The 26,631-nt window shown below is 43.8% G+C and overlaps 1 protein-coding gene across 10 annotated transcripts in view; it reads left to right on the top strand.

Annotated features, from left to right (window-relative positions):
* The window catches only part of LOC147584351 (uncharacterized), a 477,282-nt gene that overhangs the window by 85,934 nt on the left and 364,717 nt on the right, over positions 1-26,631 (top strand). For all 10 annotated transcript variants that reach the window (XR_015248644.1, XR_015248641.1, XR_015248642.1 and 7 more), the window contains one exon: positions 22,812-22,914. The gene's annotated coding sequence lies outside the window, so the exon portion shown is untranslated. The remainder of the gene's footprint in view (positions 1-22,811; positions 22,915-26,631) is intronic.

Genomic DNA, 26,631 nt, shown 5'->3' with positions numbered 1-26,631 from the left:
GGTGTGTTAAGGTCTTCTTGGTCTGTTTTAGGATTCCTTCTCAAGTTTATTAACAATTTTATATATGTCATTTGTTTCCCATTTTATGCTGTTCCAAATTTTAAACATGCCACAAGTAATTTCCTTTTCTCTTCTTCTTTTCAACCTTATTTATTTTCTTTGGAATGCTCACAGACACGTCTTATGTTCTGAGGAGCTGTCGGTTATGTGCCCCTCTGGGATCAGAGTGATTTTGACCATGAGAATGGGCATCTTTGAGATCTCATGGAAAATGGCTCTACATCAGCCGTCTGGACCTGGGAAATGCCATCCCATTGTTCCACTGAGTGAATGTAGGCCACACAGAGACAGGATGATGGATATGCCGTGATTCTTTGATGCTACGGAGGAACAGTTTTTAAAAATAACTTTGTATTTTGGAAGAATGTTAGATTTGTAGACACCTACAACTGCCAAGAGAACACACAGAGTTTCCAAACATTCCTCACTCATTTTTCCCCCATTGTTAACATTTTACGTCACCACAGTACATTTGTCACAACTAACAAATCACCATTGTTACAGTACTATTAAGTAAACTCCAGATTTTATTTGTATTTCACAAGTTTCCACATTCATGTTCTTTTTCTGTGCCAGGATCCAATCTGGGGCACCACGCTGGAATTGGTTTTCACGTCTTCTTAGTCTGTGCTCTGTGACAGTTTCTCAGTCTCTCTGTGGTGTTTAGGACCTTGCTGGTCTTGGGTTCATGGCCAGGCACTTTGTTGATGCTCTTTATTTTGCATGTGTTTGATGTGTTTCTCATGCTTAGACTGTGATTATGGGTTTGGGGAAGAAAACCACAGAGAAGGGCCCTCCTCATCCACTTGACATGTTATTGGGGGCACATGGTATCTACATGATTTTCACTGATGAGGTTAAGCTTGATCGTTCTGTTATGGTAGGTTTTGCGAGCTTCTCCACTGTAAGGTTATTATTTTTCCTTGTCTATACTGTTTTTTTATGCAAATCACTGAGTCCAGCTCATGCTCAGGGTGTGATTTAAGCTCTACTTCCCAGAGAGGGGAATATCTCCTTACAGTGTTTTGAATTCCTCTACGAGAAAGATTCGTCCCCTCTCTCCTAAGTGATTTTTTGAGGTGTGGATGTAATGGAAATCCTCTGAGTCAGTAAGAGGTCCATTGTTCTTTGCTTGGTATAAGTAGAAACTTGGATTTTTCTTTGGGGTTCTTTGGGATCATTAAGAGACAGGAGGACATTTCTGAGGTAGTCATTTCTGCACCACTGAGACAAAAGGGGCATATTTTTTAGATCCTCTCTGGCCTTCGTTCAAGCATGTTTTCCCCATGCACCCACCTAGAGCCTGTACCACTCCTTCAAGATCATACCTTCTGGTATCCAGGACCCCGGAATTCTCTTCCCAGATGGCCCCAAGCCCACTTCTAGGACCTCTGTGGTCCTCTTCTTCAGGTCTGTCTCCAGAAGAAAGACTGGGCCACTGATAGGCAAATTTCTAGGCCTAGGGGTAATTAATGGCTACTGTGGACAGAATCTGGATATGCAGTCTGGGTGTCTACATATGTGTGGATAGATGTGCAGGAGCAAGCTAGGTTTGGGAAGGCAAGGGGACAGCAGTCCACAGCTCAGAGGCTGGGATTGCTTCTCCCGTCGAGGCCACTCACTGATGTCATGTTCTGGTCCAATTCTGAGAATTCTCATTTCGAGTCTGGCTATTCAGGTTGTTGGAAAGGTGTAGCTGTTAAGAAAGGAGAATAGAACCTAGTTGGAGAGTTTGCTGGGCTTTATAATTGAGATATATGACATGGGGACCTCTATTTATACTCTTGCCCTGGGCTCTGAAAATATTTGAGATAGCCAAAAATATCTGTTTATGCACAAAACTAGGTGGAGAAAATGTTGGGGCTTTTGGCCATATCTGCTTCTCACCTCCAGCACTCTGGAATGCCATGCCGTCCAGATGACAGCTATGGCCATGCGTATGCTGACTCTTCTTGGGACACAGAGTGTCTTTTAAATTCCTTTGAGAGGTCTGAGTAGAGGGACTTCTCTGCTGTCAAAATAGAGGCCTTGTCTTTGCTCTTGTCTACCTAGAATTCCCTTTTATTCACTTAAATCTGTTTTCACCACTCTACCTATCCAACCCTCCATTACCTGAAATTCTCCTTTTCCCACGAAGTTTTCCTTAGTTATTCAAATCTCTTTTTCAGAAAAGTGATACTATTACTCATTTGTAGATGTGGCTCCCTCCAGGTCACTCTTCTTTTCCTGTGCACACTTGGAATACAGTGGCCCCAGACTCTAGGCTATCCCAAAGCACAGTGAGCTGAGAATTTAGCATGGCTTTATACTCAGTGTGGCTAAGTATAACTATTCTACTTTAAAATCTATTTAAATCAGAAATATTTTGGAGCAAGGGTGAGAGAAATGCTTAAAAACGGGTACAAACTGATGGTTATTCACTAATCATTATTGATTCCTTAATCAAATCATGATTTTCTCCCAGGATTATTAGCATGTTTCTTGTAATTCCTCTACAGTCATGTGTCTGATTCAAAAGTTATTTTGGGGAAAGATGAGGAATTGTAGGATTTCAGGTAACCCTGGGAGGTGGCAAAACCCTGTGGTCAGATCTGAATCAAAGAGTTTTATTGGCTCTTAATGGTGACTTTTTTTTCCAGCCTTGCCTGGGGCCTCAGTTCTTCTCTTTCTTATAGTCTCTTAGTGGTTTTTTTTTTTTTTTTTTTTGTTTTTTTTTTTTAAGTACTTATGAGAGAATTGCCTTTTTGTTTTGGGGGCTAAGCCAAAATCCATAGAAGGTAATGTAACCAGAGAATGATGTGCAGATTAGAAGGAACTCTTCCGCCTTTCTTGCCTCTCCTAATGCTTTTATTCAGTAAATTATTAAAGGTATATTATTCTTACTATTTTTTAACAGTTTTGCTCCTCGAAAGACAATATATTCCTCTTCTGTGTTTGCTAATTATTTGTTTTGAAAATAGGGCCAGTGGCTATAATAAAAGGTACCAAGGTTTAAATATAGAGTTATGAAGTGATTTCAGGGAACAAACTGAGGGTTGATGAGGGAGGTGGGGAAAATGGGTGATGGGCATTGAGGAGGGCACTTGTTGGGCTGAACACTGGTGTTGTATGTAAGCGATGAATCATGGGAATCTAAGAAGCGTGAGCACACTGTATACCATCTATGTTACCTAACTTGACAATAAATTTTATTAAAAAAGCTATGAAGTGATTTTACTATGAAACTTATACAGCGTATGTTTTCAATTTTATGTAATTTAACATTTAGTTATATTCCATCTTGCATTGACTTGTTGCTTTCATTCATTCAACAAATCTGTATTAAACATCTACTGTTAGGCTGTGTTCTAGGTGCTAGGAATATAGTAGTGAACACATAGGTAAAAATTATTGCTCTTGTGAAGCTTCTATTTTAAGGACCCAAGACAGTAAAAAGAAGTAATATAAACACTTTTTTGGATGGTGTTAAGTGTTAAAGAGAAAAATAAAACAGGAAAGAGGGCTAGGATGAGCGGGTGGGGGGTTGCAGTTTAAATAGGATCATTTGGGAAGGCCTTACAGCAAAGACTGATGGAGGTGGGGGGGAGCAGGACACTTGGATCTGGGAGAAAAGGCATAGGAAATAGCAAGTTCAGAGTCATCTAGGGAGCAGGCCTGGTGTGTTTGCCAAGCAGGGAGGAAGCAGGTGCTGACAGCAGTGAATGATGGGGGTTACAGAAGATAACAATGGGGTGCCAAGTGGGGGCCAGTTTGTGTGGGACCCACTTTGGCTTTCACGCCAGTGTGATGGGTGCCATTGTAAGGGCTGGAGAAGAACAGTAATGTAATCTGACTTAATTTTCAAAGTGTCACTGTGGCTGCGTGTGGAGAAGGTTCCAGGTTGAGCAGCAAGAGAAACCAGTGGCCTGTCTGGTCTAGAGGCTGCTGTGATACTGTAGGGGCGGGGTGATGGTTTGGGCCAGGGTTGGACATTGAACAGATACTGAGAAGAGTTCGGGGTGTAGAGATACTGTATATGTATGTTTTTTTAAGAAATAACAGGTTTATTTAGATATACTATCCACGACACCCAGTTAAAGTGTACAACTCACTGGTTTTTAGTATATTCACAGATTTGTGCAATTATTACCATGACCAATTTTAGAACATTTTCATCACCTTAAAGTATCCCTTAGCCGTCACTGCTCAATCTCCTTTCATTTGGGCAACTGAGATGGGGAAAACTGTAGAAAGTGCAGGGTTGGGGAATTATCGGGAGTTTACTTTTAGGAGCACCTGGGTGGCTCAGGTCATGATCTTGCAGTTCGTGGGTTCAAGCTCCACGTCGGGCTCTGTGCTGGCAGCTCAGAGCCTGGAGTGTGCTTCGGATTCTGTGTCTCCCTCTCTCTCTGCCCCTCCCCCACTTACATTGTGTCTCTTTCTCTCTCTCAAAAATAAATAGACATTAAAAAATTGGAAAAAATTTATTTTTAGAAATGCTAATTTGAGATGCCTATTAGATATTTAAGTAGAGAAGGGAACTTGGCATTTGATACGTGCTGTAGAAGTTCAGGGGAGGAGATGTGGCTAAAGATGAAAATTTGGGAGTCATCAGCATGTATCTGTGAATTTTTTCTGAATGAGATTATTAGTTCCTGGAGGTCATTTCATACAGTGTTGCCCACCAGGTTGCAAGGACCTTCCCTACAGACATCCCATGTTCATATAAATGAGTTCCTGCGTAGAAGTTGGCCCAGTCCCCACTTCTGCCAAGCTTGAAGCCCAACCAAGATGTCAGGCCCTACATGGAGGAAGCTGGTGACCAGCCTCATCCAGCTTGAAGCCCAACCAAGATGTCAGGCCCCACATGGAGGAAGCTGGTGACCAGCCTCATCCAGCTCTCGTAAACTCTCCTGTCTCCTTCCACAGCATCACAGCCGCTCAGTCTGGAACTACTCCTTGGCCCACTCTTTGCATTTTGTTTCTCCCTACCCACCTCTCTCCCAACAATTGGATCTTTTCTGCTTTTGTCTCCTTTTTAGTATGTGACCTAAAATATTATCTCCTCAACTGTGCTGACCCTTGGGTTGTCAGATCAGACACTCCAGTCCTCTCCCCCTTAATCCTGCTGTAGAAGAGTCTGAGGAATGCCTGTCGCTATTCAGCCAGAGCGTGATCGTTTCACCTGCTGCGCAGTACCTCCCAGGCAGTTTCGTGGTCTCAGCACCACAGACATTTTGGGCTGCACAAGCCTTTGTTCGGGGGCTCCCCTGTGCACTGTAGGGTGCTTAGCCCCGCGCCTGGCCCCAGATGTCTCCAGATGTCAGTAGTACTCCCCCACCAGTTGTGAAAAACAAAACTGTTTCCAGACACTGCCCACTGCCCGCTGTCACCCGGGGGGTCAAAGTCCCTTCTTCCCCCATTTGAAAAATAGTGCCCTAAGGGAAAATGTGGTAATTGTGAATGTGGTCCCTTCCACCTCTAAAATTTGGTTATTTTATATCTATTCAAGCAGTCCTTCTCTCATTAATATACCTAACCTTTTCATTCTGTTTGTTATGTTTGACTCTCTACACCGTGATCCCATTCACTTTTCTTTCCCTCTGACTTTTTCTTTTTTTCCCCCTTCTTCTCAGCTCATCTAAGAGCCATCTGTGAGTCACAGAATGGTGATGCTCCTGGAAAATAAGTGCAAAAATTAAGGCACATCTACATGTTGTGCAAGAAAAAGGAAAATCAAAAGTTTTAATAAAAAAAAAAAATTTTGCCCTGAAAAATTAATCTTAGTCATCCTTAAAGCTCTTACCAGAATCTGTAACGTTATCTATCCAGTTCCGGTAGTCTTCAGATTCAAAATCTTCCTTAGGCGCCAACATCAAGCGAATTGAAAGCACTTTTGGATTTAATTTAACGTTGTTGCCATTGATTAATAGTATTGTAAGAGTATGGCTTCCCACACCCAGGGTCCACCTTGGCTGTGAAGGGATTGTTTTGGGATAATACACTTGAAGTTCCAATAAATGACTTTGAAATGAATTCTTGGGAATAGCTTCTAAGCTAGTGGCAGCATCTGCTTTTCATGATTGAATTACAATATAGAATCGGCACATGGAGGCAAGTGGTGGGTTTTGTGGGACTGAGGGTATTCCAATGTGGCTTGTTTTTTTGTTTTTTTTTTTACATTTATTTATTTTTGAGACATAGAGTGCAGGCAGGGGAGGGGCAGAGAGAGAGGAAGACACAGAATCAGAAGCAGGCTCTTGGCTCTAAGCTGTCAGCACAGCCCCTGACGGGGGCTCGAACCCACCATCTGTGAGATCATGCCCTGAGCCGAGGCAGGATGCTCAATCGACTGAGCCACCCAGGCTGCCCCAATTTTGCTTGTTTTTTTTTTAAAGAAAAACAAGAGAGAGCACAAGCAGGGGAGGGTTAATGAGAGAGAGAGAGAGAGAGAGAGAGAGAGAGAGAGAATCCAAAGCAGAATCCAGACTGAGCTGTCAGCAGAGAGATGGACATGGGGCCTGAAATCACAAACTGCACGATCATGACCTGAGCTGAAGTTGGACCCTTAACAGACTGAGCCACCCAGGGGCTCCTCCAGTGAGGTTTTAAAACAATTTTGTTTCTATCTCAGGAGATGAAACATTGAGATGAACAGTGTTACAAATGCTTCCTGGCCTCACCCAGAAGCGTCAGTTACATTTTTCACTAAGTGCTCCTTTGCTAGGTATTGTGAGGAGTTAAAAAAGTAATCATGGTCCTTAAGTAATGTTCTATCTATGGAGGCAGGCAAGAAAAATAGAAAAATGTACAAAAAATGCAAGTAGGTATAACTGCACCTACATTTCTGTCATCCTTAGGGCTAAATAATTGTTCCTACAGGGAAAAAGATGAATAATGAGAGCCAAGTGGGGTCAGTCGATAACTCCCCAGAATAAATTGCTAATCAGAAGTGGAGCTAGCACAGGCTGATGAATAACAAGGTTACTTGATCTGAAGAAAGAACCTGCTTCCCCTCATGTTCATAATTATATCAATATAGGGAAAGAGACAACTTGGCTTTCACTGGGTTACAGCCAGATGATGTTGTAAATCAATTACCGGTTCACAGGCACCCTCTCCTATGGTCGCCTGGTGGGGATATAAGCAACAGTTGACCCCACTGTGAATTGCTTCTGCAGCTTAATGATTGCCTTTGTACCTAGCATATGTCTGTGCACAAGAGCTTGGGCTCAGATCCACAGAGAGCCCTGCTTTCAGAGCTTACCCTGCCCAGTGATTACCTGGGGATCTTGTTAAAATGCAGATTCTGGTTCAGTAGGTCTGGGGAGGGCCTTGGGATTCTGTTTCTAATAAGCTGCAGGTGTTGCTGGTGCTGCTGATCGATCCATGGAACACGTTTTGATTGGCAGAATATTGGGAAGAAGAGTCTCACAATGGGAGAAACAAGTGGAATTTGAAAGGACTGGGAATTGAAGTGAGAAATGAGTGGATTTCATCTTTCTCTCCAGTCCCTCTTGTTCTGGATTTTTCTCTTCTTTCACTTCAGGGCTGTCCACCTCTTCGCTCCCCTCCCCCCGACTCCCTTTATACACACACGGCCAAGAGATCTGGATTCAGTAATCATGGTCCAGAACCTGGATGGAAGTCTTTGTCACCATTCTCCAGATGTTTCTCACATGCAAATCAACCTGAGATTCACTCATTTATCATCTTGTATTTTTTATTTTTTCAAAAATATAATTTATTGTCAAGTTGGCTAACAGTGTATACAGTGTGCTCTTGGTTTTGGGGGTAGATTCGCATGATTCATTGCTTGCATACAACATCCAGTGCTCATCCCAACAAGTGCCCTCCTCAGTACCCATCACCCCATTTCCCCGTCTCCCCAACCCCCCATCCACCCTCAGTTTGTTTTCTGTATTTAAGAGTCTCTTACAGTTTACCTCTGTCCCTCTCTTCTTGAAATTATTTTCTCCCCCTTCCCTTCCCCCATGGTCTTCTGTTAAGTTTCTCAAGATCCACATATGAGTGAAAACGTATGATATCTGTCTTTCTCTGACTGACTTCACTCAGCATAATACCCTCCAGTTCCATCCACATTGTTGCAAATGGCAGGATTTAATTCTTTCTTGTTGCCAAGTAGTTTTCCATTGTATATATAAACCACATCTTCTTTATCCCTTCATCAGTTGATGGACATTTGGGTTCTTTCTATAATTTGGCTATTGTTGAAAGTGCTGCTATAAACATTGGGGTACATGTGCCCCTATGCATCAGCACTCCTGTGTCCTTTGGATAAATTCCTAGTAGTGCTATTGCTGGGTTGTAGAGTAGTCCCATTGTTGTTTTTTTTTTGAGGAACCTCCACATTGTTGTCTGGAGCGGCTGCACAGGTTTGCATTCCCACCAGCATTACGAGAGGGTTCCCGTTTCTCCACATCCTTGCCAGCATCTGTCGTTTCCCGAGTTGTTAATTTTAGCCACTCTGACCGGTGTGAGGTGGTATTGCAGTGTGGTTTTGATTTGTATTTCCCTGATGAGGAGTGTAGTTTATCATTTTTTAAAAATGACTTCATAGTTATCTTTGATCCTGTCTTAATTCAACACATAGAATTGTTACATGCTTGTGAATTATTCATGAATTATTTTTGTTGAAGAGAGATTGTATCTAACAAGATGGCTATTCTACGAGAAGTGGAGTAAAACTGCTTTTTTTTTAAAGGTTTTTAATTTTTTTTAATATTTGTTTATTTTTGAGTGAGAGAGAGAGAGAGCGGGAGGGAGAAAATGAGTGAGCAGGGGAGGGGCAGAGAGAGGGAGACAGAGGATCTGAAGCAGGCTCCACACTGTGAGCATAGAGCCCCGTATGGGGCTCGAACTCATGAACCCGTGAGATCATAATCTGAGCTGAAATCGAGAGCTGGCTGCTCAACTGACTGAACCACCCCAGAGTGGAATTGCTTTTTACCTGGATACCCAGGCACTTGTAGAGGCCTCCGAAGTGGACCCCTCCCTCCCTCAGTCCCTTCACACACAGCAGCTCGTTCTCCGGGTCCTAGACAGCCTGTGGGTGTCTCCGGGAGCTTGTTCCAGTTGCAGAGTTCTAGGGCCCTGTCCCAGACCTATGGAACCAGAATCTGCATTTTAATGAGATCCTCCCTTTCACTTCTGAGTATGTCACTCTCCAAGAACCACATCTGTCATGCCCTCGCCGTGTGTGTAGAGGCCCAGAACTCAGGGCCCCAGTGTCCCTGTTGAGGAGAACAGACGTGCCTGCTGCCCTCTTACTTGCCTTTCCTCTCTGTCCTCATGCTGCAAGTTTCATTCTGTCAGATGGTGGGGTAGCATGATTCATCCTGTGAAACCACACACTTGTTGGGTGGAAATTTTTCTCTTGCGAAGCCACATTCTGCTTAAATGAATGTGCTTTTGGGTCTGCACTGATTCGCGAGTGCCAGGTGCGGTGACGGGGGGGGGGGGGGAGCGGGGGGGGCAGCCCCGGACTCTCGCTCTGGTTGGCGTGCAGGGTCTGGCTCACTGTGGCTCTGGTGTGGTATCTTGCATTCTTGTCCTCGGTTTTCTGCTCTGAGATGGCCGCGTGATTACCACGCTTTGGCTCTCTGTTGCTTCTTTCTGGAATATCATCTTGACAGCCCAGATTTCATGAATGTCCCCATTGATGAGTGGAAGTATCTGTAGTCAGAAATGAACATGCCAAAGGCCGCTCAGACTATTTTTCCCCCTGCAGCTTCCTGTCATTTGTGGTGTTCTCTTCATAAACCACAGGGCTCGGCAGTAACTAGCGGCTGTTTACAGAGCTCTGGCGGTAATTAAGTCAAATTGGATCTGCTCTCTTAGTATGGTGAGGGCATATACTGACATCCATTATGTACCGGCGGGGTGCGGGGAGAAAAGCAATTCTTGTCAGTTTTGATACATGTTCAAGCTGGGGAGCATGTGAAGGAAGAAGGAGTTCTGTGGGTGAAATCAGAGTGCTGTGTGGGAAGCAGACCTGCCTTTGTGACTCCCAGGGGCTGAGCTGAAGACTGGGGAGGAAAGGCCGGATGTCTGGTTGGCATGAGAGGAACATGCTGGGGTGAAGGGGGACACCCTCCCTGGAAAGTGCTGGCTGGATTGGAGAGGGACGTCGTGGGCAGTGTCAACACCATGTGTGCGAACGTCCCAGAAACATCCCATGGCTAGAGGCAGCATCGCCCCAACTCCAGCCTGGTCATGCCTTGTCACTTAATTAATTTTTGTTTTTTCATAAAATTCATCACCTTCTGGAGTAACCCTATTTATTTCGTTACTCGCTTAGTGTTTGTCTTCTCCACCAGAACTTTAGCTGCATGAGAACAGGGACCTAACTTGTCTTGTGCATTTGTATACTTTTTGTGCTTGGTACTGTGACTGCAAAATACCAGCAGCTATAACAAGTTGGCCGCCGTAACGAGTTACCACAAATGGGTGGCTTCACACAGCAGGAATTTATTCTCTCCCAGTTCAGGAGGCCAGAAGTCAGAAGTCAAGGTGTGGGCAGCGTCGGATCCTTGTGGAGACTCTCTGGCACACTCCCGTCCATGCCTCTCACCTCTGGTGGTCGCTGGCATTACCTGGAGTTAGCTCCATGGATGTGGCTGTGTCACTCCAGTCTCTCCCTCCAGTGTCACATGGACTTTTTCCCCATGTGTATCTCTGTGTGTCCTCTTCTCTTTTTATAAGGACATCAGTCATTGGACTTAGAGTCTACCCTATTCCAGCATGACCTCATCTTAACTAATTACATTTGCAAAGACCCTATTTTCAAATAAATTTGTATTCTGTCGTTCTGGGTGGATGTGGATTCTTTTTTTTTTTTTATGTTTATTTACTTAGAGAGAGAGTGAGCGAGCACAGGGGAGGGGGCAGAGAGAGAGAGAAAAAAAATCCCCAGCAGGCATTGCACCATTGCACCATCAGCATGGAGCCTGATGTGGAGCTCGAGCTCATGAACCTGTGAGATCATCACCTCAGGTGAAATCAAGAGTCAAACACTTAACCAATTGAGCCACCCAGGGGCACCAATGGGTGAATGTGGATTCTGGGGGAAGCGCTGTTCAACCTACTACAGACTCTCAACAAACATTGTTGAATAAGTGAGTCCTATGAGATTTCCTTTGACCTTCAGGTTTAAGCCCCAGAACAAATAGAGGACAGAAAGAAAGAGAGCAGCTACCTACGGTTCTAAATAATCTTGGGGCAGTTCATTCTGTCTGCTGAGTGCAAAAGCCCATTGTTCTCAGGAATACTCTAGTAGAAAGACATTGGAGAAGTAGCGCTGTGTTTTACTATAGGAAGATGTATAGGTTTTTAAGCACAAGTAGCTCTGATGTCAGCAGGGCTCTGGGATTAGCTCCCCATGTGCAGCGGTGGTGGGGGTGGGGTGCTCTGATGCTGGACCTAGTGGTGGGATTCCCAAAAAGCTGAGTGAGCTGGGGGTACCAACAAGGAAGGATTCGAAAGAAAATGAGAGCATCTTTGCCCTAAAAACTTATTTGAAAAAAGCTCCCAAATCATCGGGGGGGGGGGGGGGGGGAAGGAGAATTCAGTCGGATTTCTTTGTACTTAAGCAATGGTTTTGGATTGTGTTCATTTTGAATTTTGTATGGGTTGGGGGGTACTATAATGTCATCAGTGCTCTCCAACAGTTCAATCCAGGCCTCTTCAAATCCCTATATTTCTGAACCCTCAATATGGGCCTGGAGACATAGCTGCTCTTGGTAAGCTGTTGGTAGTTTCTGTTTAGTGAGAGGTTTTAGTAAACTCTTCAAGTTTGAAACTGGTTTATGCAAGATAAAGCCCAAAATAAGTATAGGACAATGAAAAGTCAAGAAGCTCTGCCTGACGATATGGAAGTCACCTTTCTTGAGACCAGAGTTGCATTTCTGAGGGATTGGCCAACCAATGACCAAGGGCAAAAAGGAAGCCATGTTCTGGTGGAGATGCCCAGGGGGCTTGTAGTATTTGAAGTTCGGTCAGAGTAGAGTATGATAGCCTTTTCTTCTCCCACAACATTTTGGCAAGCCTGAGAGGACCAGGAGGCAAGCAGGTCACACCACCTAAGGAGTGGCCTGGCCTGTGCACCCTTGGATGGGTGATGTCTAGTAGCCAATTGGAAGTTTTCTCTCTGCATTCTTTTTCCCTTGAGTATCCCCTAGCCTCTTTATCATTAGACATATTCTGGTCTCAGCCACTCTTGAGGAGGTGTTCATGTTCAGGGAAAAAGAGACCAGAAAAACTAGCTGTGAGGCAGCAAGTAATGACCCACAGAAGGGCTAAGTCACTGAGAGCAGCTTGGCTCATAGAGGTGGCAGGTGACAGTCACGACAGACTCATGTGGATGTATCTCCAGAAAGATTCAGAAATAGTTGAGGGAGGAAAATTGTCCAAAGAGTGGGCTTCTTGAAGTTCTGCAAAAGGGGATCTCAGGGTGATGAAGGCAGGAATGAGTCATGACAACTCAAGAGATAGGAAACCTGGAGTGCACACTCATTCATATTCTTCCAGAGCTGCTGGGTTTTCACGTTCAGTGTATCCTGATTCCCATTGTCTGCTGTTGCATTTTCCCCCTCAATTACCGCTCTTCACTGACCAAGGCTAATTGGCTTCTCCACCTGATCTGCGTGTTGCTCCTAAAGTGCCACAGGAAAAAGCACTGCACCAGCAGCGCTCAGCTCAGCTGCTGAGGTCTGGCAGCCAGCTTCACCACCGCTGTGTGTGGGACTCGTGTGGGACTGGGGCTTTGCCAAGTCTCGCAAGGCAGTCGGTGATGTTCCCTAGCACAAGTGCCGGCCGTGGCAAGGCATTGCCTAGAAGGGTAATTAGCATGCAAGTTTTTAAAGTGTTCTTTAATTCGGAGTAGCTGTATTGGCTTTCATGTAAATAACTGACAATGTCCTGTTGAGTGGACTCTGCAAATGAATGTTTTAAAGCATGTGTCCTCTTAGAAAATAACTGGAAATTTGCACACATTTGCATCGCGTGATTATCATACGTGAGAGGAAAGTGCAAACATGGTCAACTGTGGTGACTGACCCGTACCCTCCCCTTCACGTGAAGAGGTTTGCTCTGTTCCAGGGTGAGGGGGGCCCAGGGTTGCATGAGCTACTTGGACGTGCAAAGGCCTCTGTGGGCACCTACTTGATCCCCAGGACCCCCTCTGCTTCGGAGTCAGTGAGATCTTCTGCTCTGCAGTAGAAGTTGAGTTTGAACTTTTTATGGGTTCTGATAACAGCTGGGGATTCCTTTCCCCTTCTGTTTTCCTGCCACCCACAGCCTCCCAAGAGGCAGGATAAAAGAGAATGTCATTGCTTTTCCTTTCTTCTCTGGCTTTGATTTCCTCCTCTTTGTGTTTCTGAAAACTTTAAAACAACCAAACAAATAAAATACTACAGGTCATCTCCTTGTGATCCTTCCCCTCCTCTGGTGTTTCCCCCCTTTTTCTTGCTGACTTTCTTCTTAGCTCCTCATTCTCTTTTCTCTCTTTTTAGGAGTTAGGACTTGGGTTTGGTTGTCTCAGAGTAGAACAAAGACACGTGGCTCAAAGTAGATAAATGTTTCTCTCTCAAATGACAGTATGTGCCGGTGGGTGATGAGGAGGACTGGTCAGGTCGGCTCCATGTGACAGGCTGGGGACTCAAGCTTCTTCTAGTTTGTCTTGCTGTGTCTGTGTTCTTGGCCAGTGTTGACATTCCATGCCCCCCTATGTCTGATTTCTCTCCCAAAGGAAGGGGCAAGGATGATGTAGAGATAAAGCACAAGCAGGTAGGTCCTGAGATTTATCTTCAGCACTTCCACTCACATCCTTGTGGCCACATCTAGCTGCAGGTCAGGTTGGGAGAGCTCGTGTCTAGCTAAGCAGCCAAGGGTTCACTCAAAACTAAAGGGCTCTGTTATTAAAGGAAAGGAGTAGTGAGCGATGCGAGGAGATAAATAGCCATTCCTGCCACACCACTTATGCTGTTAAACTCTGTGTTGAAAATGATTGAACACTGGGGCAAAGCAGACCAGACTGCAAGTTGCAAATGGGGAAGAATAAGGAAGGGAAGAATTTTTCAGTAAGTCCCAATTTATCAGTTGCCTAATGCATATGTATACATATACTGACCCCAGAACTACCACTCACCAGGTTCTGTGGGGAGCGTGAGGAATTAAGCATCATGGACATTGATGCCAAACCAACATGGCTGCCAACCCCTCTCCCTAGCACTTGCTGTTAGATTTTGACAAGTGACGTAACTTCCTTGAACTTGGATTTCCACACATCTTGAGGGGGAACGATAATACTGCCTACTTTATTGTGATGGTTTGACATAGTACGTGAGAACTGATTTTTATGATGCGTGGTACAAGGTGAGCCCTCAAGAAACACTGACCAGGGTCATTTCCCACAGAAGTTGTTTTGAAAGCTCTGTATGATGTTCCTAAATCACAAATCCACAAGTAGAAATGGCAGTTGCAATAATGCCCATGATGGAATGGGGTGGCACTGAGGGGCTGCAGGAGCTCCCGGTGGACCCTGAAAGAAGGAACTGTTTTGGAGGTTTAGACTGGAGAAGACTCTGAGGACAAGTAGCCTGTTTGGGAGGTGATCCTGAAAAACACCGGTAGAAAGTGGGGAATTGAGAGAAGAGAATGAAGCCAATGAGGGTGTTATTGAGCAGGTTACTGTGATGCGTAGCCAATCCTCCTGAGGAGTTCTGGGAGACCACATGGGAATGTCTCAGGTTGTTCCATTCAAGGAGATAGCAATCCACCAACTTCTACCAGTTATTGGTAGAGGTATGCTCCAGGAGATGTTAACTCTCTGGCACTTCTTCCTGCCCTACCTTCTACTGAGTGGGCCAGAGAAAGTCATCAGCCCAACAGCTGTGGTTCATGCAGCTGGAAGTACTGGGTTGGTTAGTGCCAAGGGGACATAGGTGAGGTGCCCGCAGGGTGGCCTCAGCTCTACTGGGTGGCCTAATACAGGGGATTGACTTTCCAGCTATGGTCTGGGGTTGGTGCCTCTGGAAAAATGCCCACGCACTTGCATTTTACAGCTATGCTGCAGCTTTATGCATTTGAGGATGATTCAATCATTTGCATCTTTTCATAACAACCAGATCCCATTGGTAACTGCCATAAATCAATGCCCAAGACCTTTTTAAAAATTTTTTTAAGTTATTTTATTCATTTTGAGAGAGAGAGAGAGAGAGAGAAAGCAAGTGAGCAAGTACGAGCAGGGGAGGGACAGAGAGAGGGAGAGAGAGAGCATCCCAAGCAGGTTCCACACTGTTAGTGCGGAGCCCAATGGGGGGCTTGAACCCAGGAGCCGTGAGATCATGACCTGAACCAAAACCAAGAGTTGGTCGCTTAACCCCCTGAGCCACCCAAGCGCCCAATGCCCAAGACTTCACATGGAGGTTGACGTGATGAGCAACCTTGTATCTCATGGGTCCAGATAATGTGCCAGTGTATCTTACAACGTAAAGGCAAGATTCCTACTGTACTTAATCACAATTTTGATCACAGTGGATTGAGTGCTTTCCAGGAACCATGCCAAACACATTGCTTGGTGATCTCATTTAATCCTTAGCACTTTCCCATAATCTATATGTTATTCCCATTTTGCAGATGCAGAAGTTGAGGCTTAAAAGGTGGGACAAAATGTCAGGTGATTGCTTCCTTGCTTTTGCAAAGCAAAAACAAATGCCTATCTCATGAATATATTGGGGAGCATAAGTGAGTTTGTACATCTCCTTCACTCTCCAGAATGGAGATGTCACACCCACCCACATGGAGACCTCTATCCTGTCCTGCTCACCCTCTAACTTTGCCTCATTGCTCACTCTTTTCCTTTTGTCCTTTTCTTTCTTTTCTTTTTTTTTTTTTCTTGTCAAATCTCTTAAGCCTGGGAGAAGAGAGAACCTTGCTAGAGGTTAGCTTGTCAAAGTGCTGGCGTGTGCAGTGAGAAGGAGAGCAAAATGAAGCACCTGGGATTTCAGAAGGGATGTCTCCACCGAACGGCGCCAGTCTTAGTGTGTGGCCATCTCTATAATTGAGATGGGGACTGCTCTGTGTAAGGGCCAGCCTTTCAATTTACTTGAAAAAGTAAATCTACTACTTCCAAAAGGTCTTCTTCCTGTTGAGTAAAATCAGAGAGCTCAGATCAGTAATGGCTTTCTGGTCAGTCTGCCGTAACCCCGTCAGAGCTGGCCCACCTGGGATGCCGCTAAGTGGCTGTGATGTGTTTTACCTTCCTGGCCCTTTTTCTAGGCTGCCATTATGTGCGCCAGTGGGGAGAGCAAATTGTGTTACGTGGACATATTTCCAATCTGTTAGCTCAACAGTTTAACTCCTTTTGTACAGACTGGTAAATAGCCCTCAGATGGTAATGACTTCTCATTGTAGCCAAGGAGGAGAAAAAAAAAAATAATGGAGCCAGTTATTTCGACGTACAAAACTTCATCGCTGCAATCCTTGGAGCAGTCTGGTCCTTCGGAACAGTCTGCCATCAGGATGCATAAATGAAAGGTCTGATTGAATTTGCACTGGGCAGCTCTGGGGAGTGAATATATTGGTACAAATCCTCGGATGTTCTGGGGCTTGCTTGTTAGCAACTGGTTACTCCCTGTGGTTTCTCTCCTATAATTGTGCACTGCAGGCTGGCATGAGGGGTGTAACCTTCTTTTGAGGTGTGAAAAAGCATTAAGTTGTGCCATTATTTTGAAGTCATGACCAACACCAAAGTGAGCAAGATAGAGTTAAATATACGCAGTCCAGTGTGCACTAAAAGATTTTGCAGTCACTTCTTTTTTCCATTTCCCAAAGCACCCTTGCAATTGCTTCTTTATGTTTATTTTTATTAAAAAACATTTTTTAATGTTTATTTATTTTTGAGAGACAGAGAGAGACAGCTTGAGCAGGGCAGGGGCAGAGAAAGAGGAGACACGAATGTGAAGCAGACTCTGGGCTCTGAGTTGTCAGCACAGAGCCCGACGCAGGGCTCAAACTCACGAACTGTGAGATCACGCGTGACCTGAGCAGAAGTCGGACGCTTAACCCAGTAAGCCACCCAGGTGTCTCACATTTGCTTCTTTATAGGCTTTCAGTAATAAAGTCTGCATGGCAGTTTATATATGTATACAGATACATTCAAAAAATTTTGGTGGTGGTACAGGTCAGAATAAAGCACCAACTTTTTTTCAGAATTACACTTCATTTGTTTATTAAACCTTAATTGAGCAGTGACACTTTGCTGGGTCCTGTGCTGAATACAAGTACATAAAGACAAACAAGACATAGACTCATATTATTACTCGTAAAATAATTTAATATTGGCATATTGCATGATTTCTTGGGTGTAAATAAAGTTTACAATTCGTACAACTTACCCACATACAAATGACAATCCCTTCCAAAGCACTAATTGTATATAAGATCTTCCACAAACACAGGGGAGGATGTTTTTATTGTAGATATTAATATTGAAACTCCAAATTCCTCTGCTATAGGCCTGCAGTGTAGAATTTTATTATATTTTTCTTGGGCCCAGAGAAATTTCTGGAGCATAGGCCACTGGTGCATATGAATGTTGGCAACCTGACGGACTTAACCGTGTTGTCTTCACGCTTTGCTTTTCACGTTCTTTGCAGTGAGAGAGATGCCTCTCCTACTGTCCAGGCTTACCTCCTGTGCCTTTTCTCCAAGTCCCATCCCTCTGACAACTCACTAACGATCTCCTTGTTGCAAAGCTAATGAATGGCTTACATTTTGATTTTACTTTCTCTGTCCCATTGATACCTTCAGCCACGCTCACCCTTTTCAACTGACTTGAACTTACTTACAAAAACAAGACATACTCGAGGTGCACTGTTCCATCACTGAGTGGTGATTCAGTCACCTCCTGCTGTCTGTGACTCTCCAGGATCACTTTCTTTCTTTCTTTTTTTTTAAATGTTTTTATTTACTTTTGAGTCAGAGAGAGACAGAGCATGAGTAGGGGAGGGGCAGAGAGAGAGGGAGACACAGAATCCGAAGCAGGCTCCAGGCTCTGAGCTGTCAGCACAGAGCCCGATGTGGGGCTCGAACCCACGGACTGTGAGATCATGACCTGAGCTGAAGTCAGACGCCCACCCGACTGAGCCACCCAGGCACCCCCAGGATCAGTTTCTTAAGGACCTCTTTTTGATAGTTTCTTGTTTGTCCTTGCAGAAATATTCAATTCAATATGGAAAAAAAAAAACCCACACCCAAGGAAATTATGCCTCACACACTGTTCTTCAACCCGCTCTTGTCATGTGATTTATGTTGAACATCCTCACCTCTCAGCACATATAGATTCTGGATTTTGAAAATTCAAGTGTCTTGTTGAAAATTCCCTCCTTCTGAGAGGTTTTGCTCTCTAGACCACAGCACTCCCCTTCTTCCTCTGAAGGCATCTCCTCAGTCCCCTTGGCAAGGCCCACTCCTAGCCCCGTTTAAGGGGTCAGAGTCTCAGCCCTCCCCTTCTCCATGGTAGGTGTCCTCTCCCATGCACTGTCATGTGCTATTGATTGACCCATGTTTACCTTTTGTCCACTTGTCTTTCCTGACATCCATACTTATGTGTCTACTGCACACTTCCACAAGAATATCCTGCCCAATGTGCAAGTTAGCACATCAAAAACTCAGCTGCTGCTGCTTCTCCTCCTCCTCCTCCTCCTCCACCTTCTTCTTCTTCTTCTTCTTCTTCTTCTTCTTCTTCTTCTTCTTCTTCTTCTTCTTCTTCTCATTCCCTAAATTTTCTTTTCTCTCTAGTTTCCTATCGTAGCAGATATGATTCCCTGCCGACAAATTGCTAAGCACAGATGTTTGGAGTCACCCTTCATTTCTCTTTTCAGCTTTCACATGTACTCATCAATTCTTAGATTTCAGCTCCTAAATATCTTTTAAACATAGCGACTCACTTACATCCTTGTTGTTATTCCCCTAATGGAAGTCATCATGATTTCTCCTCCAAATTTCTGTAGTAAACCTCCTAATATATAACCCTTCTCCACTGTAATCCATTCTCCCCACTGAAGAGGGATATTTCTCTGACACAAAACATGACAAAGTCGAAATTTCTTCATGTGGCTAATAAGAGACATCAAAGCCCAAACCTTGTTTGTCTGGTCTCCTGTCTCATTTTGTTGTGTCTGAATTTTACAGCAGCCAGTTTGAACTTCTTTTGGAGGCTGAACCAAGCTGTTTCTCATCTCTGGGCCTTTGCTCATACTGTTCCCTTCTTCCAGAGCCTTTCACCCCCATCCATATTGCTCTTGCTGCACCATGATTAACTGTTAAGCACCTTCTGGTTTCAACTTAGAGATCATTTCCTTTAGCAAGATTTTCTTCATTCTCTTCTAAATCCATTTCTGTACCCATTTTATATGTCCACATATAATCTCCTTCTCACTTCCCCTACATCTCACTTATTACATTTCTAATGACAATGCTTTGTGTTTGTTTCCTTATTTTTAGCTACCTTTATGCTGTAAACCTGTTGATGACAGCAATCATGGTTATCTTATTTGCAGCTCTATCCATCTATCCTATTGCCTAGCCAGAGTAGATTCTCATTAAAAATACATAGAATAATTCATGAGATTATGCCTCAGCTTCATGAGAGTTGACAATTCTTTCTAGATTTTATTTCTGTTGATAGGGATGGAGATGTACTTACGCTGTAGCCTTCCTTTTTCCCAACTCCTGACTATCCTTATATTCGACATCTTTTTATCTCTTTGGAGAACTCAAATGGAAACTGGACTCCTAGGTCCTTCCTTAATCAAATTAGGAAATGCCTAATAACCTGTTCCAGTGTTTGCCCTAGTTTATATGCACATCTCTTCTGTGGTCCTGTCCTCCCAAGAGACAGAGGGCCCAAGGCCATATCTGCCCTTGGTGTTGGAAACCTCTGCAAGTACAGCTTGTTACAGTCCTGGAGCCGCAGTATCATTTTGCTTCTCAGGAGACCCCTTCACCATAGCTCATAGATGATGATGGCATTGGCCTAGCAAAGACCCAAATCCTAGATTTCTCAAGAGACGATTACATGCCAAAAGGGAAATTGGGAGGGTAAGAAGAATACAAGATGTCAGGGAAAATTAAAACTGCCTGGCAATTTACTACAGGGGTAGAAACTAATGACTGAAAGAAAAAAATGTGTGCGGCCAGAAGGGTGATGTGTCCGTTGAGCTCTCCTTAAAGGACACCGTCACGTCCTCTGTATCCTGGATTTAATCACTAGAGCTGGCCTGGGGCCAGATCAGCACAGCTTATAGAACTTCATGCTGCTTTTACTTGGTGTTGGAAAGATGTGATGGACCCAGAAAACATTTTGGATGCAGCATTTATAAGATTTCTGATTGGATTTAGGGCATGAGAGTGGGGGAGACTGGGAATAGGTTTCTACCTTGGATAACTAGGTAAATGGTTGTCCCCAAAAAAGTGCAAAAAAAAAACCCCCAAAACAATGAGAAGTTGATTTGAAATTAGAAGGTGAATAATGGGATTTTAGATGTTTTTGGTTGGAGTTCCCTGAAGGATATTCAGGTGGAGATACAAGGTTGTAAGGCTTGTGAGAAATATTGTGCTGGAGATAGAGGTCTGAGGATTCCTCACCAAAGAAGTGGTAAACGAAGTCAGAACAACAGAAAAATTGGCTCTTAATTTTCTTTATAGCTGGTAGTGCAGGCACAGGTCCCCCATTCAACTCTGCTACCCCTTTGCTTCAAAGTTTCAAGCCAGGTCTTTCTGGTCCCAGGGTCCAGCACCATCTCCTGAAACCCCAGCACAGACAGATGTGGTACCCAGGTGCCCCTTTGTGCCTAGAAAGGGAATCCAAGAGTGAGCATGTGTAGCATGAGAAAAGCAGAATAGCCCTCACCTTTTAGAGGCAGCTGGAGGCAGAGGAACTCACTGGGGAAACAGAAAAGGACCTTTCAGAAAAGCAGGGGGAGCTCCAGAAGAACATTGTCACAGAAGCTAAGGTAGGAGGGCTTCAGGAACAAGAGGGTGTTCAAGAAACAACTGTGAATTTCCTTCAGAGCTGGTAAAATGAGGGTTGCCTTGGATATGTTCTCACAGAAGACAGTGACCATAATTGCCCTATTGCTTGTTGTTTTCTAGGTTATTTATTTTTAATGAAGTTTCTAGAAAGAGGTAGTGTAAAGTAAGATGGAAGGTTTTCCTTGGGGAAGTCTAACACATGGGGGAGTTGGCTACTTGGAGAAACTGCATTTAACGTGATTCACATACCAAATTTTATCTGTGTATGGGAGGCTCAGTCAGCTCCTCTCAGACCTTCATGCCTGGGGATATTATTTCATTGGCTTTCTACCTTGAGCAAGACAGCTTCCTTAAGTTTGGCTCCATATTTGAGAACTCTTTCCTTCTATCATTGAGCCTCCTACTGACCACAAAGATGGGTACATGTTTCTTCAAGGTGACTTTTTTTTTTAAATAATGTTTTTGAATATAATTTGTTTTGCTTTTAAAATCTTTAGGTGGATTTTATTTGTTAGCTCAGTTTTAGGTTCACAGCAAAATTAAGAGGAAGGTACGGAGGTTTCTCATATGTACCCTGCCTCACACAGCCAACAGCCTCCCCCACTATCAGCGTCCCCTACAGCCTGATATATTTGTTATAATTGATGAACACTGGCACCAATTTTCACCCAAAGTCCATGGTTTACATGAGGGTTCACTCTTGGTGTTGTGCGTTCATATAGGTTTGCACAAATGTATAATACTTTTTGACCTGTACGTTTGGACTAGGTTACAAAGCTAAGCACTAAATTTTCAGTTTAGAAAACCTCAAATAATGTGGGAAATAGCTATCCTTAATCCATCTCTTGAGGAAGAGCTTCAGAGTCATGGTGAAAGTCATGGTTTGGATAGAAGGTCAATGATATCTGCTTTACATGTTACTTTGTAATTTTTTAAAAAGTCATTTCTACATTTTGTCCATAGGAGTTTTGATGAGGCTGTGTCCCTAATATTCTCTGCAAATAAACAACTGAGTCAGAATATTCCGCTTGGGTGAAAACCCTCCCAAGTACATCTTCTCTTGCAAGCACTGTCAACCGCGGTTCTTGAAAGTATGAAGTGGTCATTACAGCTACTTGGGGCCATGTTTGTTTCCAGGACAATGGAAGGGAGCCTTGAGTATCCAGCATTGTGTTAGGTGCCTCCCACACACACATTATTGCATAGGTATCATTATCCTCACTTTAGCCGGGAAGAAACAAATGATCAGAGAGAGGAGCCAGTCCAAGGGCATATCGTGCAGGTTGCAAACATTTACGACGCATGAAGTCCCCAGTGCAGAAAGATTGCTTTAGAAAAAGATGAGGCATACGCTTGGTTTGGGGAACACGGTGCCTTTATCTGAGTGTTATTTTTGTTTCAGTACCATTAACCACAGTATTTTTCCAGCGAGATACTGATGTTTTGTCTTTTTTTCCCCACTTGCTCAAATGAGTCAGAGACTTTTAAAAGCTTAAAGGTAATTGATTAAACTGTCCTTGTAAAAGCGCTGTGAGATCAAGAAGGTTTGACTGTTCCAGCTTATTTTAAAGATGAAGAATTACATTTTTAAGATGATTACATGTTCCTTTTGATAAAGCAAAAACATTCACAAACGCAGGTGTGGTTTCAGACTGGTGTGTTGAGCTGGCTGCCAGCTGTGGTTAGCTTGTGGTAACAACTCTTCTACTCCCTAGGGAGAAGTAAGTCCTGAAGGATCTTAGTGGGTGAAGGAAGAGAAGGCGAGCTTAGTGGGCCACCCTTCACATGCAACTCAACACTGCCTGAACTTACAAGGCTGTAAGTAAAGACTTTGTTACTCACTGATGGCTAAGAAAGGACTTAGGAGGCCCTGGGAAACATCAACTGAAGTTGTATAGCTACTTGCAGTCTTGTCTTGTCTGTCCGTCTGTCTTTCTTTCTTTCTTTCTTTCTTCTTTCTTTCTTTCTCTCTTTCTTTCTTTCTCTTTCTTTCTTTCTTTCTTTCTTTCTCTTTTTTCTTTCTTTCTCGTTCTTTCTTTCTCTTTCTTCTTTCTTTCTTTCTTTCTTTCTTTCTTTCTTTCTTTCTTTCTTTCTGTTTATTTTTTAGAGAGACAGACAGAGCATGAGTAGGGTAGGGGTAGAGAGAGACAGACACAGAATCTGAAGCAGGCTGCAGGGCTGCGAGCTGTCAGCACAGAGCCCGATGTGGGGCTCAAACCCATGAACCACAAGATCATGACCTGAGCCTAAGTTGGACACCCAACTGACTCAGCCACCCAGGCACCCCTGCAGTGTATTACTTCAACTCTCTGAAGGCATCCATAATTTGTATTGAACTAATAATATTCACTGACTCTTTTTTCTCTGTGTCCTTTGCTGCTTCCCTCACATCATCCAGACTCTACACTTCCTAAGGTCAGGACCCACTTCTTCCATCTGCATTCACTATTTTACACCAACTCAGCAAGTACTGTCTGGAAGCTGATGACTTCCAAAGCTGTCTTCAGCCCAACTCCTCCCCCAAGCTACAGATGAGTTCTAATGGCCTCTTTGACATTTCCTCTTGATGTCTGATAGAATCCCAAACTTATCATGTCCAAAATGGACTGATTTCCTTATCTCCAACCTGCTGCTTTTCATCAGCTCATTTGTTCTTTTTCTATCTCAGTGAAAATCTGTCTTTCTAGTGACTCAGGCTAAAGAATTTTTGAGTCATTCTTGACTCCTCTCTTTTTCTTACTTTCTACATCTAAACTTTCAACAACAAACCTATTGGCTCTGGCTCCAAAATATAGCTGGAAGCCCACCACCTCTTAACATGTATATTTCTATCATCCTGTTCTCTTACCAGCTACTGTCTTCTCTTACTACCCTGGTACCTACTATCTGTTCTCAACATAGCAATCAGAACAGTCCTTTAAAGTGAGATTTAAAAGACGTGTTCTTCTGCTTGGAACTTTCTGGTTGTTTCCTTATCACTGGTACTCAAGTAAAAATCTTCAAAGTGTTCTGTAGCCCTCACTACCACCGTCCTCTTACCACTCTCTGTGTGGCTTACTTGGCTCCAGCCACACTGACCTGCCTGCGAGTTATTTAACATGCCACATACAACTGTCCCTAGAAGGGGTTATTAAAGCACATTTCTTTGCCCCACACCCAGAGTTTGGGTTTTATTAGGATTGAGGTGTGACTGGATAATTTGCATGTCCAAAAGATTTCAGGTAATGTGATTGCTGATGTTTTAGGATCATACCTTGACAACCACTGGTAGTATGTTGATAAACCAGATATCTGGCTAGGTGGATGGAAAGCCTGATTTACAGCGTCTACCTATTTCTGCACTGTGAATACTCCCACTGTGGCTGTTGTTAAGCTCCCAACATGCATCATCTGGCTCACAAAATTCCTGGAATTAAACAATTGGCTCTCTTGATCATGCCACCAGAACGGGGACCATTGGTCTATAATGGCTCTCTAGGTCCTGCCTGGGGGAGAGGTCGGGGAAGAGAGTGATCACTTATTCTGCACTTACAATATGCCAGTCGTATAGTATGCTGATGTGGTCCTTGATAGATAATGTTTCATTTGGCCCTTATAACAAACCTATGACATTACGCCTTCCTATTTCCATTTTTTTAGGTGAGGAAGTTGAGAAATGAAATGACTTTTTTCTGAATCACACACAGATTTGAATTCAGGACTGCCAGAACCCTCAGTCTCTCCCCTTCTAACAAAACAAAACCAAAAAAAAAAAAAAATAGTACCTTGATGCTTTGGGTGGCATCTTGTCATGGGGGCTAGGAGATGAAAGATGCGGGAAGCTAAAAGTAACGCACAGCATAGGTATAGATGTAGTCTGAACTTCAGGTGACTAAAATCTCTTCAGTTGACTCTTTGGAAGGGGGCCCTGATGAGTAAGCCTGTACATGAAGCAGGCTAACTACGTGGTATCTGCAGCCCTCATTGCTGATCACAGCCCATGGGCCAAGTGCAGCTAGACAACATGTTCTTTCCTTTAGTTACTGCCTGATAATCCAGGAACTACTAAGTGCAGATCAAAGGAGACTGTAGAGCTCATATATTGAGAATTCTGGTGCCAGGTGCTGAAATAACCTTCCTTTGAGGGCAAGTAAATTCTCTCAATTGATGGGACAGAAGTTGCTCCAGGCAAAGGCCCCACTTGTTCCCCTTGCTTAATTGCCTCACTACCCTCATTCTGGATCGAGCTTCAATCATTTTACTTTCTAAGCTTGGAAACCCCTGGGACAGGTTTCCACTGGCATGCTTTGCAAGCAACGGGGGCGATTATCCAGGCATCAAAATTGCTTTTCTCAGGTCTTTTCTAGCCAAGCTCAGTCTCTCTTCCTCCAAATTGCCTGGAACACTGCCCTCTCCCTCACCATCCTGTGCCGGTAGAGACCTGGTCTCAGGCTGGGCGGTCCAGCTGTCTGGCTCCATTGAAAATACTTGAAACCTAAATATGACAGACCTTATGCTAACCCCAATGTCCAAGGCATTGCAGAACAAAGTCCAGTGTGATGAAAATCAAGTTTCGTGTTCTTCACACTTTTTATTAGGCTATCAAATGAGTAGTTTCTGGGCTCCAGCTGCCCCAGAGGCATTTCATTAGGGCAGAAAAGTAATCCTGAGGAAGAGCAGAGAAGTTTCCATCTTTTACAGATGGGTAAGCAAGGGAGAGTCCATTTCTTTTATCATTATTCATTCATTCATTCATTCATTCATTCATTCAAATGCCTTTATACAAGGCACAGTGGAAAACTAAAGAGTAACATCATTCTGGCTGTCAGAGACCAGAGCACACTTCTTGGGAAGCTTAGGAAGGATTTTTGGAGATACAGTTATGGGAACACGGCAGGTAGGAGGAAGGAGAAGGCCCAAGACAGTTGTGAACTCAGAATGTCTGAATGTCAGAATGCTTTTTACCTATCTTTAAGGACAAGAGTCAAGTGAAGGCCATCAAAAAGTAGAGTTTCCCAACTTGATCTGCTCTATCTTAGGGTTTTCTTATCAATCCTCATGGTGGATTGAGAAATCTGCTGCCATTTCCCTTTCTCCTAGTAAGGCCTTCTATACTTCAAGGGCAAAGAACAGAAAGTAACACACTGCTTTCTGTCAAATGAAAATCACCTCTGAAAAAGTGAAGACTATTTTTTGGAGTTCACGTCACTACTTCTTCTCTGCCAGGGGTCTTTGAAAGAACCTTCTAGCAGATAGAGTGCCAAAATGTCACCTCTACTCTGTTAAAACAGTTTGGACAGTGGTTGTAGGTGTCTCGGCAAGATGGCTAACTGATGCTTAGCAGACTAAGCAGACTCACCCACCCAGGTGCTGGCATGGAGAAGCAGTGGTGACTTAGCTCCTAGTGTGAAAGAAGCAAGGTGCTGGGAGAAACAGGCTAAGTTTATTTTTCTGAATACCACTTCACTTCCCTGAGGTAGAGTAAGAAAACAAGGGGAGGTAGACCAGGATTGCTGTCTCAGTGGAGCCCCCTCCACTTAGGATGTTAGAAGTGAT

The sequence above is a fragment of the Puma concolor genome, chromosome A1, assembly GCF_028749965.1.
Source record: "Puma concolor isolate L17-30 chromosome A1, mPumCon1.1.hap2, whole genome shotgun sequence".
Classification (NCBI taxonomy): Eukaryota; Metazoa; Chordata; class Mammalia; order Carnivora; family Felidae; genus Puma; species Puma concolor.
The sequence above is the reverse complement of the archived record's forward strand: the minus strand, read 5'-3'. Positions and strand labels throughout refer to the sequence as shown.